A 17,664-nucleotide genomic window follows, 5' to 3' on the forward strand; every position below is an offset into this window, starting at 1 on the left:
ATGATTTGCTTCTCCACAGAATCCAACAAAATCCATGTGTGTCTCGGAGCCAAGGCCTTAGAGGTGTGCAGCTTTGTCCTCGTCTCTTGGAATCCTGAAGCTGCTGTGACAAAACCTGGCAGGAAGTGCTGAGCAGAGAGAGCTACCTCCTTGGCTGACAGCCACCCCAGCAGAGCTCGTGACAGCAAAGCGTCAGGGAGACCCACAAAAGCTGTGGCCACTGGTAGCAATAGTGCATGGCTGTTGCTCTGGTCACTGGGCTGTGCGTGGTTTGTTTAGGAGTGATACATAACTGAAACCAGGGCCATTTCTTTCTTCCTGTGTCTGGGCACCCTGTATAATGCTCGAGCTCACTGGCTGTCTAGCACACCGTCCTGTTGTACGGGCTGCACAAAACAGGGCCGTGCCATCTCCTCTTCATTGCTCTGAACCCGCTCCTGCTTTTACAGATAGGAAAGCGAGGATTCAGGGAGACACCTGCAACCTCAGCAGGAAGCATCACAGGAGCCATCATTCTGCTTTTACTACATGCTGCTCCAGGAAATATGTGGAGAAGTTTACAAAACTACAAGGATCATCATAAGATAAATAAAGAGTAGAGGAAGCTGCAGTGAAGGATGAATGAGGCAGAAATAGCAAGGTGGGAGTGGTGTCACCTTAAGACGCACCTGGCCCCTTGTCAGCTCACAGGGAGCCTCCTTCCTGCCTCTGCCTTTCTGGAAACTGGCTCCGTGTGCATGGCTTGGAGGAAAGGAAGGAGCTGCAGTCACCTGACCCCAGCTTTGGCGCTCCTGAGGCTTTAAACCAGGTCAGCAGACATTTATGTGAGTGGTTTTCTTTCGTTCACCTTAAATTAAGGTTTTGAATTCTGGAAGTCAACTTTTAACATTTGAAATCTATTTATTGCACATCTAATGAACACTACAGTGTTTTGAATGGAACATGAGAGATCATTAATTGGTAGCTAACCTTGAGGTAAATAGGATCCAGAATCCACACTTTCTCAATTTAGAACTGGGAAAGTGCACCGACCTTACGTGAATGGTTTGGAGAATTAATCGAAAGTACACTGAGTGGCAGATACCAATTTTTCAGTAATCAGCAGCTCTTCTCATCCGTCAAAACTTAGATTAAACCTGCTTTCTGGTGCATTCTTCCAGGAATCCCCAAGCTGATAAACTTGCACTTGTAGCCAGATGCTGCGATGGTTGAGGCACTGCATCTTCTCTCTGGGACACTTAGTCATGGAAATCTTGGTCTCTGTTCCTAGATTGCTTGGGGATAAAAGTTGGGCATGTTCTCTTCCACAAAGCTGATAAAACATCGTGTGTGCAGAAGATGATCAATACATTTTTATTAGAAACAGTAGACTTAAAGTCAATGTCTAAGTAGTTGGCTGCAATTCAATGCTTTTCTTGTTTGACTTTCCAGACCTGACAAATATGGTTGACTGCACAATGGTGACATATAATTCAAATCAAAGGTCAGTGTCTGTTTTCTAATGATATTATCCTATGATCAGTGTTACCCTCTTATTCTGTTCAAAGATATTGTTCCAAAATATTTCCCACTTCCTGTTTAGTCAAACACAGTCAAGGACAGCTGTCTGCACATAGACATTAGGGCAGCCAGATTAGTTTCAAGGCAGAACCCCACACTAACTGGCTCCTGAGTTCTGACCCATAAGAGCTGAGAGAACACACATATGTAATTGTTTTAAGCTAGTCACTTGTTACACAGCAGCAGCCAGCTAGTATAGCCATAAATTGATTGCCTACTGGAGCTACCTGGTAGCCATGCTTGTCACTGTTATTTCTGAACTAGAAAGCTAAAAGAAATCTATGCTGATTCTCCCATCAAAAAAGGACTTGGAACAATATTTCTCTTCTTAAGACATGCAGGGAAGTGAGTTTGGGGCAGTGAGGACACCAGAAAAACGCAGCATGCATCAAGCTCTGGGTTCAAGGTAAATAAAGAGGGTGGGAACAATTTTTCACGGACAGCAAATTGTTAGATAGGGTTTGTCATCGTTTGCCCTTACATTTGGTCCAGTTATTTAAAACATGGGAAAGAAAACTAAGCAGAGAACATGGGCCCAAGGCCGTAACTGGCTGTAACTTGAGAACTGGGTGTTGTCCAGCACTTCGGGTTTCATTACTGCAGAACACAGAGCAAAAATCTAGGCCAATCCCAACACAGGCAAGGGAAGAAGGCCTTGGACTCACCTCAGAAGAGGACACAGGGAGCTGGCGCCTGCCCAGGCCTCTCAGGGCTCATCCAGGGGTCTGTATGGCAGTGCACCCCCTTTAGGGGGGTGGGGGCCAGCTCTCCCTGTCCCTGTCAGGTCCCCTTTGTCTTCACTGCTCAGTGAAGAGCTTGCATCACAGCTTCTTTCCAAAGCTGCACTTTCCATGGCATGCTGTGAGGACCAGAAAAGGGTCCAAGCTGGCCAGGAGATGGTCCTGAGGGAGCATAAGGAGGCTTCTCAGGCACCCAGGCTCACTGTGTTCCTCCTCAGAGACCTCATGCTACCTGCCATTCCTATGTCAGCTAAGGACAGGGTGTCCTTCCCTTTCAGCCTCCGGTTTGAGCTGCACCTTCTTGTGCAGACTTTGCCATTTATATTCAAAGCACAGCTCCCGGAGCCTAGGCTTCCAAATCAAAAGTGAGTCTGCTTGCAGACTGCTGCCCAGACTGTGTGAGAGTTACAAATTGACCTTTTCTTGCTTGAGGCAAGCCTCACACACAGTGGTGGTGGGGAAAGAAAGAAAAAGGCAAAGAAAGAGACTTCCACACACGCGGTAATCCTAAAGATATTTCTTGGCTCCTACCATCCAGTATCACCTCCAGAGCCCTACAGCCAGTGCTCTGCCACCTCACGTCTGCCCCTGCCCACCCCACATGTCATATATGCTCACTTGCCACAATCCCCCTCACCCCCAGCTCTCTGCCCTGGGGGAGACAAGACCATTGGTGTCCTGGGCCTTGGGAGAACCGAGTGCTGAGCCATGGCGATTCCTGGTCACCAGCCAGCTAGACACATTCAGAGAGTGGCAAGCAGGAGCAGGTTCACAGGCTCCTACCAGACCCAGCAGTGACCCTGGCTGATGGGTGTGAAAGGCCAGGGGTGCCAGGGAGTACTTGGGGTGACAAGGGGGGATGAGGTAGGGAAAGTGGTTCAGGGCAGTGATCATTTGCTCACCGAGCACTTTCAGTTGCTGCAGGAAAATGAGGCTCCCAAATCCTGTTGGCCAAACACCATCCCTTTGTGGGACTCAGGGCCAAGGGCAAAGTGTCCTCAGCCTCCATGGAAGTCACACCTGTGCCCTGCGGTCAGTATAGAGGTTTATCCAAAAGAGCCAGGAACTCAGGAACAGGGCCACCGAGGAGGGCCAGGAGCCTTTTTGAGGGAAAGGCCACAACTGGGTCTGCCTGGGAGCCCTGGCCACCATGAAAGCCACAGAGGGACCAAAGTGGTCCCTGGCAGGGCTACTGGCCACCTGCCTTCTTCCTGGGTGTTTTCTGCCTTTGCCCCATGGATACCTGAGAGCCATGCACAGTTTCACTCGCCCCAGACTGGAGTGGTTGGGCCACCTCTGAAGCTGAAGAGCCACTGGGTCCTCCTGCTGTATCTCTGCCCCATACTTTGGTCATCCTGGGACCATCCGCTGTCTCATCTGCATTTCTGGTTCTCTATAGTTGGACTCTGCTGGCTTTTATCCAGATCCCTCCTTCTGTAAGGACTGGAGCCCTGTATGAGACATTTCCCACTTCTCCCCACTTCCCTGTGGATTCAGGCCTCCAAACTATAACTTCTTCTGAATTTCAACTTCCCCCTTCAGTTCATATTGGGATCCCTGAGGCAGGATGGCATCCTGGAAGGTATCAGGAGCCAGAAGTCACCATGCCACTGACCAAAGTACACTCTAATATAATTTCCCCAAATGCGAGTACCTGACTTCTGAACTTGACTAGAACTAACATCCCTGGTCTCTCTGTTGGAATTTTATTTTGGTCACTTTAGAAGATATCACAATTAGTCAGAACACAAATATACTGGTAAAGGTATTTTCATTCTTTAAAGACAAAACACAAATCACTCATTGACTCTGTCTAGCAACAGGCTGAGCCCCCTGGGGCTTGTGGTAAGCCCTGGTAACAACCTGCAGGTGCAGGCCAGAGCCGAAGCCTCCTGCAGGCAAGAAGTGTAACCAGCTATGACCTGAGGGACCACACCTCTGCAGCTCCTGTACTGTCACCATTGCTCCTGTCCAGTTTGTGAATTGTGGCTGGGAGCAGTGGTGTCTCCTGGAAGGCCGTGTTGTGACACTGCTCCATGAAACGGAGTATTTTCACCACAAGGCCACAGAAAAGGAAGAAGACCGCAACAATCCAGTAAGTGGGCACACGACTCCATCTCAGGTCCCCTAGGCTGAAGCTCTTCCTGGAGCTGAATGTTACACACCTGGCCTGGAGCCCTTTATTACCTGTCATGGGGCTCTTGGAGCCTAGTGCAATTCACCGTAGGGTGTCTCTACTCTACGAACAGGAGTCGGCTGAGTCCTGATGCTGACGATGGTATTTGGAGTTGATCAGCCTTGAGTTCAGATCCTACTTTGCCACTTGCTGGTTTGTGACTCTGGGTGTGTTACTCACTCACCTGCACCCCTGTTATCTTAACTTTAAAGAAGGCTTACCTGGCAGTGAGCACAAATGGCAGCATGCCTGACCACAGTGCCTGGAGTGCAATAATCCCTAAAGGGAATTGCCCTAGCCTGAAAAAAGTGTCTACATAAAACCTGCAGCAAACATTTCACTACCTGGTGAATGACTTTGTGCTTCCCCTAAGGCTGGGAAGAAGGAAAGGATGCCTGCTGTCTCCACTTCTTTTTGACATTGCCTTACAGGTTCTATCCAGTGCAATCAATCAAGGAAAAGAAATAAAAAGGAACAAGAATAGAAAGGAAGAAAGAAAATAAATAAATAGTATAAAAGAAGGAAAGAAATAGAATAAATAAACAGAATAAAAGGAAGAAATAAAATTGGTTCACTTTGATATAGTTTTACATAGAAAATCCTGAATACACAGAAAACATTTAGAAACATTGAAGAAACACAGAAAGGAAACAGGATATAAGATAAATACAAAACTCCAAGTATATTTCTACATCCATGCAATGGAATATCTAAGGATAAAATCAACAATGCAATTTTTGTACAATAGTATGAAAACAAAACACTTAATAAATTTAACTAAAGTAATATAATACATGTTCACTGAGAATAATGAAATACTGCACAGTGAAATTAAAGACAGTTTAAATAAACAAGAGGAACATTCCATATTCATGGATTGTAAGAATTAACATTAAGATGTCAGTTCTCCCCATACCGATCTATAGATACAACTCAATCCTTATCAAAAGTTTAGCAGGCTATTTTTTCCACAAACATACACAATGAATTTAAAATCCATATAAAGTTGCAAAAGAACTAAAGACAACCAAAATAATTTTGAAAAAACTGAAGAGTTTTCTTTAGCCAGTGCCAAACCTTCTAAAAAGCTAAAGTGGTCAAAGCAGTATGTTTCTGTGTAGGGATAAACCTATTAACGGATAGGACAGAAGTGAGGAATACATCCTTAGTTTCATGGTCAAATGAGTTTTTGCACAAGTTCCAGGGTAACTCATGGGAAAGGAGAGTCTTTCTAACAAATGATTCTGAGATAATTGAATTTTCATATGCAAAAAAGATGGATTTGGGATCTATACTTCATACCATGCACAAAAATAAATACAATATGATCATAGATTTAAACAGAAGTGCTAAAACAATAGAAGTTTTAGATGTTAACATTTGAGAACATCTTCTAAGTATGTTTAGGTAGAGTTCTTGGCTATAACACCAAAAGCAAAATTCTGATTTACAAAATATGTTAGACCTCATCAAACTTCAAACTTCTACAGTAGCACTATTCATAACAGTCAAAAGGTGGAAGCAAATGGAGTCAGTAGATGTATGGGTAAACAAACACACAGGTATGTTCCAGTATACCTATAATGGAAGATAGCCCACAAAAAGGAAGGGATTTTTTAATGTGGAACAATATGGATGAACTTTAAGGACATTATGCTAAGCAAAAAAAGCCAGTAATGAGAGAAAAAAGTATGATATGATTCTACTTTTTTTTTGGTTTTGGTTTTTCTCCGGTACCGGGAACCGAACTCACGACCTTGCGCTTGCCAAGCAGGCGCTTTTGCCGCTGAGCTAAATCCCCAGCCCCTGATTCTACTTTTTAAGGTACTTGGAATCGGCAAATTCATTGAGCAAGAAAGCAAGAATGGGGTTCTGGGATGGGAGGGAGGGGAAAAGAGGGACCTGGTGTTTAAGGAATGTGGAGTTTTAGCTTTGTAAGAGGAATGGAGTTCTAGAGACTGGTTGCCCAACCTGAGGAATGTAAACTTAAAAATAGTTAAGATGGTACATTTTATGCTGTGTATTTTTTACTACAACTATTTATTAAAATACACTCATGTTTGCTTTAAAACAGTTCAAGTCTTTTGGGCTTTCTTTGGCAGCACATATCCAAATCTTTTGCATCTCAAAAGACACCATTAAGAAAATAAATAGATAGACAATGGACTGGGAAAGAATATTTGCCAAACACATGTCACCTAGAGCTTTGTATTCAGAATATACAAATAGATCTTGGTTTTAAAAAGAGCCCAATCTGAAAAAAGGGAAAATGTTTGAGCAGACACTTTACTGAATCCATCTATCTATCTATCTATCTATCTATCTATCTGTCTGTCTATCTATCTATCTATCATCTGTCTATCTATCATCTATCTATCTACCTACCTATCTATCGATCAAGTTCAATATAAGCTTACCACATGGTCTAGCAACTCCACTGTTAGGTGTCTCCTAGAGGGAAATGAACTTATCAGTGTTATCCATCACAAGAAATGGATAAGCAAACATGCTATGTTCATACAATGAAATATTATGTGGTAATTAAAAGGAATGAAGTACTAATATATTCCAGACATTAAAACAAAATCTCAAAAAACTATGCTAAGAAGTCAGACTATATATTATAGAGTTGCATTTCCATGAACTATCTGGAAAAGGTGATGAACTATCCAGGAAAGGTGAATCTCAAGAGACAGAGAGTAGATTTGTGGTTTCCCCCTGGGTAGAGAATGGGGAAGGGTAGGGATTAACTCTGTAACTTACTGGAGGGATATAAGTGTTCTAAATCTAACTTATGGTGATGGTTGCACATCTTTTAGATTTATTTAAAAAGAATGAATTTGGGTGAATTGTATGATATGTAAAGTATACCTCAAGAAAACTATTTTTAAAAATCTACACTGGGGTAAAGAGGCTATGTGATACGTGTTGTTACACGTGGTTCTATTTTCCCAACCAAAAGGTGCAGCACCATGATAAATAACTTTTTCATTTGTAAATATATATGTAATATACTGTTAATCATGGAAAATAAAAGAGGGAGAATAAAGGCCTCAGAGAAGCACTTAGAAGGCCCAAAAACATTTAGTTGGAGCTCAGCAGTCTCTGGCTGTGGACTCCCAGCTGTGGGACCCGCCAGGGCAGGGCCCTGGGAGTGTGCAGTCCTTTGTCCTCCGTTGCCTGTGGATACTGAGTGTTATAGCCTCGCCTTCCCAGGCCTCCTTCAGTGCTCAATGCAGCCACGGAGGGGAGGGAGGGAGCACAAGGAGGTGGGAGGGGACACTGCCCGGACATTGTGCTGCGTGGGAGGAAGCCTTTGTTTGCCAGAGGTTTCCCTTTGTGGATGTATTTGCACCAAACGACTCTGTCTCACTACAAATGAAAGGCCTGACGAAGATACAAGGGTGTATTTTTACTATAATTAGTGTAGTGTTAAAGAAATAGGAAGATCATTTGGGAGGGGAGGGCTTAAAATAAAAACATTTTCTCTTACAGGGAGCGTGGGGAAGACCAGCCTGCTCAAACTTTCTTCTCCCACATTTGGTGAAAATCAAGGCACCCGCTCTGGACTGCTTGTTTCCTCTTGGTTAACCACCAGGCTAGGGAGGCGGAATTTCTCTGCCAGGCTCAGGTAGAAGCCCTGCCCCCTGTGAGATGGGTTCCCCAGAGTGCCCTCCCTGCCCAGAGGCCTTTTCCTTTGGCTGTTGTCCCCCCGCTGGGGGTTGTCAAGCTCCCAAAGCTAAATGTAAGTGGAGGGCTCAGAGCTGGAGGTGAGCAGGGGACAGGGGCACCCAGGCTGGCTGGCTCTGGCCAGGTCATCCTGTCCAGGATCCCGCCAAGCCAGCACCCTGCAGCCCAGCACATGGACCCTGGGAGCTCCTCTTCCTTCAAAGCCCAGCCCAGCTATGGAAGACCCTGCCAAATAGAGGAGCAGAGTGGTGCTTCTCTGGGAATGCTCCTGGAGAGTGACCTGCGTCTCCTAAACCAGCCAGAGAGACCTCGCCATCTGTGGCTTTCCCTCCACGCTGGTACTCTCAGCACCTCTCTGATCCTCACAATAATGGACAGTCACAGCCCTGAACAGAGGGGGTACACACCACCCCATACAGACCTGGAACAAGATCCCTGGGCGGGAAAATCCCACAGATATTTTGGACACTGAATGAAGCTCCCAGTGCCAGCTGATGGCCACAATCAACTGGGAGACAATAGAGGTGCACCCTGTGTGTGTTGTATGTTGTGTATGGGAGTGTGATGTGTGCTTGTGGGTTTGTGTGTCTGTGTGGTTGATGAGAGTTTGTGCATGTGCAGGTACATGAATGTGGGTGTGTGTTTGTGTGTGTGTATTTCTCTGGCTGTGTGTGCGCTCCTGCCTCACAGCACAGTTACCTGTTCCTCCACTTTGAGTCCCTGGGGGCTGCTTGTCAGCAATGCCTTTCTTCAGGCCCTCACAGACCTGCCAAATCCCGAGTCTGGGGCGGGAGCCAGGAGCGCATGAAGTGGAGAGGTCTGGGTCCTGAGTGGACCGTGGCTGTGTGGTAGTCCGGGCCTCCTGCCCTGGCCTTGTGACCAGGCTGTCACAAATCCTCTCTATACATCACTTGCACATCTACAGAGTGGGCATGGGAACAGGATCTTCTTTACCACCAGGTGAGCATGCAGAGTGGAAGCACAGTTGAAACTAAGGCCTCCCCACCACTGTGGTGGCCTGGCCCTTGGTCTTTATATCTTGCTTCTGTCTGTCTGATCATCTTCCTGCAGGAATGATTGCATATCTGGAGTATAGCATCCAGATGGTTGCACCCTGCTCACCATATCCCACCAGAACCTGCCTCTGCTGTGCCCTGCCATGGTCACTGCCTGCTCCACCCTCCTCACCCTGGGTCACCCTTGCGGCCCAGGCTCGGACATCTCCTCCATTTGAAGTTCTCCCATGGCCCTTGCCAGTTTTGCTAGAACTCCCAGGGACAGAGTGCTATATGTTCTTTCCACCTCCCCTCAGGGAGAATCCTCCAAAGCTGCAGTGACCAGCACCAGGTCTCTGCCTCTTTTGTTCATCACCCCCAAGAATTTGGGGTGACAGAAAGCCTTTCATTCTTCTTCAGAGAAGCAAGATTGTGTCAGATGTGTCAGGGAGGGATGGAATGTTGAGGGGGTCTAAAGAGGAGGTGGAGAGCACTGGACTGTCCTCAGGGACAGGTCCAGACCTGGCACCATGGATTGCATGGTATGATGGCACCACACGACAGAGCTGGTGTCTGCTTAGGACAGGCTGTGCCCTCCCTTAGCACAACCACTGCCAGGATACACAAGTGCGTGAGGCTGTCACCTTGGTCCCACCCAGCCTGCTCTCACCTGGCCCCTGCAGTGGACCTGGATGGGTTGCACCATCCAACCTCCTGCAAACCATATCTTTTTTTTTTTTTGGTTTTTCTCCAGTACCAGGAACCGAACTCACGACCTTGCTCTTGCCAGGCAGGTGCTTTGCTGCTGAGCTAAATCCCCAGCCCCCTACAAACCATATCTTGATGGAGAATCTGTGCTGGGCCCCAAACAAAGGCTGTTCCCTCACAAAACCCAAAACGCCTGGTGTCTCTGGGTGGTCCTTCAGTTCCTTTCTGGACTCTGGGTCCCAGAAGTCCTCTGATTCATGCCCACTTCTTCATGGCCCATCCAGTGCTTGGTAGGATGATTACCAAGGGATTGGTGTACAACAAATCCCTGCTTCCTCCTCTCTGGGAGCAGCCCTTCATTCGAGTATTTGTTGAGGACACTGTGCCCCAATGGCCTCTGAGGGTGGGGAGGTGCCCTTGAGACCAGACAGGCCGTGACCAGTAATGGAAGGATGAGGGGGGACCAGGCTTCTCCAGGGAGGAAGCTGGAGAGGGTGATACTGAGGGAGGGTGGCTGGGTACCAGGCAGGCAGTGCTCATGAGCCCAGAAATTGCAGTGCAAACATCAGAGGCCATTACAGTCACCACTGCTGGTCAGTTATTCGCCATTTTTTTTGACTGCTTTTTATTGGGTCCAAGGAAGTTCTTTGGGACCTCACTGTTCCGGGAGCTCGGGCCCATCTCAAACAGTCAAGGGGGTGTGTGGGTATGTGACTGGAGTTGATGTTAACATGAACACACACAGATGTTCACACTGACTATCAGGCAAATGACTCATGCCAGGCGGATGCTTCCCTTATTCCTGTGCTTCAGGAAAGGAAACTGAGGCAGGAAGGGTTAAGTAGGTGGTTTGCCCAAGGCAACACAACACTTTGGTGCTGGAATGTACCCCAGCCCACAGCAGCAGCCTTGGCCTGGATAGCCTTGGTGCTGGCTGGTGACTGACAGTGTCATGTATTGGCCTTGGGGTCAGCCGCTTTCATCACTGTGGCCTGAAGTTCTGGGTTGGTCTCAGGATGGGTAAGCTAATCAAGGACTGGGTACCCTCTGCAAGAAGGTGCACCCCTGGCTCAAGGCAGTGAAAAGGGTGCTGTTAGAAAGCCTGGTGTTAAAGTGGGATTGTGCTTGTGGGGAGGTGTGGTCTGCTCTGGGTGCTTATGGCAGCTGTGTTGAGGGCAGGGGGTTGTCATCATAGAAGGACAAGGGTAGCAAGGTGAGAGGATGATCTCTTGTCTCTGACCTTGACTCATGTGGTCCAGAAGACAGTGAAAAATCAGCCACGTGCTTTTCCAGAAGAGTCTGGTCCTTCATCAAATTCAGTCTGGTCAAGCAATGGATAAGCCACTTTCAAGGGACCTGGGCATAGCTGAATTTCATAAATCATTTTATTCACTATTGTCTCCTTTATTACATCCCACAACCTTGCGCTCTATGGGGGTCAGGTTTAGTCTTTTTCGGAGGACTCACACATATTTCCACTGGTCCTGACTCATTCTTTCCAGATCCTTCCTTCCTTGGGGAGGTAGCCATTGAGCACCCGGTACTTGCAAGCAGAGATGGGTCTCTGTCTCCAGTCTATGCTCAACTGTGCCTACAACTGCACCCCACAGAGCACAGCTGATGTCCCATGGGGGCCTGTGCAGCTGGCCATAGGCATTCACTGGTGGGCATGCCACCAACATAGCTTCACTAGGAAAAGGAAACTTACCAGGGAGAAAAATAAGGGCAAGAGTAAGTTGGAGACACAGCTGAGGGCTTCCAAGCTGTCAGACTCCTTTCTCACTTCTCCTCCCTACCCCTTCTGAGGACCTGCTGGGGTTCTTTCCTTATCTCACAGGCTCCTGACTCTTGGCCACCATACCTGTCAATCCACTCTTTACAAACAGGTGCCTCCATCCTCAGACTAGTGAGAAGTTTTGGGGAGGGTCTTGGGGGCAGTGAACCAGGCAAGAGTGGGTTCACGTCATTGCCACAGTGACAGCTAGGGCCAACCATATCTGCTGGGGCAGAAGCAGGCTGGTGGTTATGGAGGAAGTTGCAAGCTCCATATGGAGTACGTCAGCTGGGTGTTGAGTGTCAATACCACCCAGGATAAAAACCTGTGACAGAGGCCTCTGAACCTCCAAAAAAGCCAGGTGGTTCTGCAATAGCTGTGAGCACTGTGGAGTTACTAAGGGGGACAGCAACACATCCACCTGCCACCTCAGGGCCTTCTGCTGGATGGTGGGCATGAGGTCTCCCTCCTAACCCTCCCTCCCACCCTTGGCTGCAGTCGTGCTGGAGGGAGACTCAAAGAATTGGGTGAACGGGATTCCAGTGTGGCAGTGGCTAGGAGTTGTCCAGGTGCTCAGCAGCTCTAGCTGCGCCTGGATCTCCTGTGATGTCAGGGGGTGGGGGAAGTGAGGCAGGGCAGTGCCACCTGCTCCATTCCACAGGATCCACCTGCTTCTTGTTCGTCATGTTGGAGAAAAGACAGAACACAAGAGACCTGCTCAGCCCAGTGTGGTGTTGGTTGATGTTTTCTTTTACTTTTAGGTGTGGTTCTCTGGACAACAGGGATCTATGTGACTGGTGCAGGAGGCAAGGCAGGGTGGCTTTCTTTAGAGATTCTGTATTCTGCACTGTTGAGGAGTCCAACGTCTCAGAGAACAAACGATCATGACATGCACAAGGGAGTTTAAGGTGAGTCCTCGGTGACACCAGCAGAGGCCATGAAAAGATGAAGTTTAATATGGTGGAAGGGGTAGGGACAATCAGAACATAAGAAGCAAATGTGCCTTGTACCTTGAAATGCTCTTCCTCCACCTTCAGCCCAAGCATGGGCTGGGAAGAAATACTTTCAACTCCTGGTATAAAAAGCCTCAGATGAAAATGCAGGAGGTGGGCTGGGGATTTAGCTCAGCGGCAAAGCGCCTGCCTGGCAAGTGTAAGGTCATGAGTTCGGTTCCTGGTACCGGAGAAAAACCAAAAAAAAAAAGAAAATGCAGGAGGTAAATGCAAGCTTGTTTACCTGCATGACTCAGTCAAGGAAATGCCCTTGTTTACCCGCTGTTTGAAGAGCAGAGAGCCATGGCATCACCATTACTACCTGCTCTCCATGTGAACCATCTCAGCCCAGCCTGTGCCAGTGCAGGGCCAGGAGCAGACCCAAATTTCTGCAGGACACTGGTCTCCAAGCATGTGCCTGGCAGGTGAGAAGGCCACGTCCAGGATCAGTGGTTCCCTTATCCCAACTAATGGGCCTCTGCCTCCACTACTGGCTGGGACATGGAGCCTTATCTCCTGGGTGACCTTCTTTTCCCCTTCCCCGATAATGGAGGGCCTACTAGGAGAGAAGTGTTGGGTCTTGAGGTAGCTGCATGTTACACACAGAAAAGCCCAAAGGACCAGGTCCCTAACATCTTAGGGAACTGGAGGAGGACTGGGTTGCTGGCCCCAACAGCCAACTATCACAAGAGAAGCTGGGTTTGAAGCCCACCATGGCTTCTTCTTAGTCAAAGGGCCCTCTCAATCAACAGCTAGCTGATGCCAGGCATACACACGGCAGTCCTCCATCACCTTGGAGCTGCCTGAGCTGTGCAGCAAAAAGTGTGAGGCTACAGGAAGAATCAAGAACACGCAGAATCTCACAGAATCTCACAGGGCTCAAGGTGAGAGGGATGGGCTTCCTGCACCTGGAGGCTGATCTTTGGTCAGCAGGGTCACTGCTTCATGTCCACACCAGGCAGGTCACAAAGTGATGAACAGTGGGCTCTGCCTGTTCTGGAGCTTTCTGAAGATCTGACCTGTGTCAAGCTCTGACAAATGCCCAGTTGAGCTGGTCCTGCCGGTATCTCCTGCTACCTGTCCTGGGAGGAGAGATGTGGCTGAGGTGCCATAGTCTGTGCTTCCTGAGCAGCAGCCCTAGGACCGGCAGAGGAGAGAGGGCAGAGCGGGCCTGTGGGATCATGTGGTGTCCACAGCAGCTGCGCAGTGCTGCCTTTGAGTCCTGAGCTCCCTGCTGACATGGGGCCACAGGATGGGTGAGACCTGGTCCCTGCCTCGTGATGTGCTGGATGCCTCCTGACCCCTGGAGCAGTGCCTTGAGAACCAGGAGGAGGATGTGGGTCTGTCTTGGGTGGTTGCAGCTGCTTGGAGAGCAGCAACAGCAGTGCTCGGGGTCTGTGGTGTGGTGCATAAAGCAGCCATGGAGCGTCATGAGGCCTTCCTAGCCTGCATATCTCACAGAGCCGTAGGAGCAGCTGAGAAAACCAGATGCGGGTGTGTGTTCTCATGGATGCCTTGGGATGTCACTGGGCCAATTTCCAACTCATGGGAGGAATCAAGGTGCTGATGGCTTGAGTCCAGCTAAACTGGCTCAAGCTGCTGACCCCTGCACTCCAAGCAGCACCCCAATACCTCATGAGCTGTGGAGCCCTCACATGCCTCAGGCCCCATGACACCGGGACCTATCTTAGGCCTGCTTGAGGCCCTGAAGTGGCCTTATCCTCTTCAGGCAGCTGGGACTGACAGGAGATTTTCTGATCATCCTGTGTAGAAGAAGCAGAGCAGAATACACAGCTCTGTGTTAGACTGAGCCCTGACTGCCTTTATGGTGCTCCAGAACTCAGTGCCTATGCCTGGACCCCCAGGGTCTCATTCCCTACTGAAGTTCACATCTCTGAGTGCCCTCCCCTTTCTGTGACCTCAGCTGTGGCCCCTGTATCAGCCCCATTGAGGCCCCCTAGAACTTGTGAGAACTGCACATTCCTGGGCCTCCTCCAGACCTATGGCATCAGAAACCGTGGGGTGGGACTGGTTTCCTGTCTTTTGCTGCAGATTCCTGTCCCAACAATCCACTTCTCGCCTTGCACATGTAGGCAGCTCAGTGTTGTGGACCGGATAACTGTCCCCAAGTGCTTACTTCCTCCCTGTGATGAAATTACAGCTTTGCCATTGTCTGTGGCATAGCCTGTACATCCCACAGAAGAAGTGCAGACCTTGCCTTGCTGGCATCTCACTCAGCCACGTGACAGCCCTGGTCAGTGAGATGCAGGGCTGTGACACTGGCTGTCTGAGCAGAGCCCGCCCCATGGCCCCAGCTCAAGGCCCCCACTTGCTCTCTTCTTCCGCTCTCTGTGTTATCTTGGTTTGCTCCCCAGCTCATTTACTTAGCTATGACCTCAACAAATGTCCTTGCAGTTCTAGGCACCTGCCTGACCCCCTCCTCCTGGCTCCCTTTGCTTGTCCTCAGGCCACTGGGACGTGCAGTTCCCCGTCACCTGCTGCAGCCCACCGTGCTTGCACACTGAGGTGCCTCACCGTCTAAGACCCAAGCACAGCACAGTGTCCTTCCTCTTCTCCACAGTGTCCTGGAATCTGCTTCTTACTGTGTGTACAGAACCTGCTGCGACCACACTGCCTGCTCTGTGAAGGCAGGGAAAGCAAGTGCCTGGCTCAGTGCAGGGTACCCCTCCCCAGCCCCTGTACCTGTTGGACGAAGACTCTTTCAAAAAAATGACGTTATGATATGTCCAAAGCAGTGTGCCAGAAAAGTGTGTTTGTGTGTGTGAGGACGTTGGGAAACATCTGGGGGTGCTTTGCTTTTCATAATGGCTGAGGACTACAGACAAGAATGGGCAGCCCTCAGGGAACCTGAGCATCAGCAACATGGGGATGCACCTACAGAGTGAAGAGTGTCCTGCCAACACCCATGAAGCTCTTAATGAAAACCAGTAGTTTTTCCATTTAAGAAAAAGCAAACAAAAACAAAAACCAAACTGTTCTCTATGTTCTCACTATGCCAAAGTTCTCACATTAGGAAAAGTCCCCAGACTCATGGGTGGGTCTTGCAGTTTTAGCCCCCAATCCCACCGCCCCCACTTTCACCTCCCTGCTCGTGGGGCTGGACCCACCACATGCTCACTGCCGTGAGAGATCCGCCCAGGAAACAAGGCCTCAGCTCACCCTCCACCAGATCTGCCCAGGACTGTGTCTCAATTACACAACACAGCCAACTGTGAGAACTAATCCTAGAAGAGCTGATGCAACTGTTTCCACTCTGCCAAGCTGTCCTGGTGGCCTGTGTTTAAAAATGGGTGTGAGAAGCCACCATGAGGAGGATGACGTGGGGCCACCTGCTCAGCCTGTGCTCGGGGACAAGTAGGTTGGGCAATGACAGATGCTATTTGCATAGAGGATGACCTGCTGGCTTCTGACCACACATGCATGCAACATGTGGAGCACTGCTGAAGCTCAGGGGACCTGGGGCATAAGAAGAGGGCGAGGCTCCTGTCCTCTCCTACTTGGTCAGTCTGTCCAGTTGTGAGTCAGGAGGAGCATGTGGAGGGTGTTGAGTTTTTGCTGCATGGGTAAATCTGTGGGTTCTACCCCTCAGGTTTTGTAAGCCTCAAATTCAAATATTCTGTAGCAGATTCTCACAAATCCATCACTGTACCTCAGAGAAGTTGTCATCATTTTTCTGTTTGGGCTGATGAGCAGGAAATGTGTTCTCAGCTGTATGCTCAGTGGGTCAGCAGTTATTACAGGGCCTGTCTGTGTATCAGATGGGAAGTTGGGAACATCACGGGAGTGTTGACAGATAAATGTACAGACATCTGTGATGCCCTATGTATGCTCAGTGCAGGAGAGACCCCCTGGAGGCATCTCCACCCTAGTACCTACCCCTGTGATGAAGTTACCTGTTGTGCTAGAAGGAACTATGCAAGTGAGACTAACTTAAGCATCTTGAGATGGAGAGAACATTCAGGATTATCCAGGGGCCCAGTGTAATCTCAAGTGACATTATAAGAGAAGGAAAGGGAGGGCAGTGATGATGAAACAAGGGGGGCAGAGGGTGAGAGGAAAGATTCATGAGTCAAAGAACGTGTAAAGTTTCCAGGAGCTGAAAAGAAATGATGAAGTGTATTCTCTCCTACAGTTTGCAGAAAGAGTGAGGCCCTGCTAACTTTTTGATGCAGCCATTTTATCTCCAGAACTGTAAAAGTATAAATTCGTATTATTTTAAGCCACTAAGTTTATGGCAATTTGTTAGAAGAACAATGAGAAACTCATATGGTGTGCAAATTATTGTGTGGAATCTACAGCTAACATCGTGCTTCATGGTGAAGATCTGAATGTTTCCACTGGAGGTTAGGAAGAAAGAGAAAATCTCCCTTACCTTGATATTCAGTGCATTACTGGAAGTTATAGTTAGGGAAATAAGGCAAAAAGACAAAGAAAAAGTATATGGGTGAACAAAGAAGACATAAAACTGGCTTTATTTATAGGTGAAATGATTGTCTAAGTAGAAAAATCCCAAGGGATCTACAAAACAACTTTTGGAATTTGTTAGTGAATTCAGCAAAGTCATAGTTTATAAAGCTGACACATAAAAATCATCCACATTTATATATATCGTGGAGGAAGGTGGGAAGGCAGGAAAAGGGGTGAAAAAAGTAAAGCTGCATTATGTACATGCACCAACTCCCCACAAGGAATGTAATCGTTATGTACTGCAAATAGGTAATAATAAAAAAAACCCATGAAAATAGAATTTGTTTCATGTATAATTGCTTCAAAGGAAATGAATACTTAGGTTACATTTTATCCAAATATATACAATAATTGTGGGGTGGATACTACAAAACGTTGATGAAAGGCAAAGAAGGCCTAATAACTGGGGAGGCTTACCATGTTCATGGATCGAAAGAGTCAGTGTGATAAGGACACTGGCTCTCAATGAGATTCATAGGTTTAGCACAATTCCTAGCAAATTTATTTTCACAGACATTAATGATTCAGTCTACAGATTATG

The 17,664-nt window shown here is 48.0% G+C and overlaps 1 long non-coding RNA gene across 1 annotated transcript; it reads left to right on the forward strand.

The window, feature by feature from the left end:
- The first annotated feature begins 323 nt into the window (after positions 1-323).
- LOC102020382 lies at positions 324-17,328 on the forward strand. Its single transcript, XR_261991.2, has 5 exons — positions 324-808; positions 1,432-1,483; positions 7,972-8,107; positions 12,405-12,551; positions 15,103-17,328. It is a non-coding gene; the product is annotated as an uncharacterized LOC102020382 (long non-coding RNA).
- Positions 17,329-17,664: the final 336 nt, after the last annotated feature.

Source organism: Chinchilla lanigera, unplaced genomic scaffold (assembly GCF_000276665.1).
Source record: "Chinchilla lanigera isolate Chin_1 unplaced genomic scaffold, ChiLan1.0 scaffold00038, whole genome shotgun sequence".
Classification (NCBI taxonomy): Eukaryota; Metazoa; Chordata; class Mammalia; order Rodentia; family Chinchillidae; genus Chinchilla; species Chinchilla lanigera.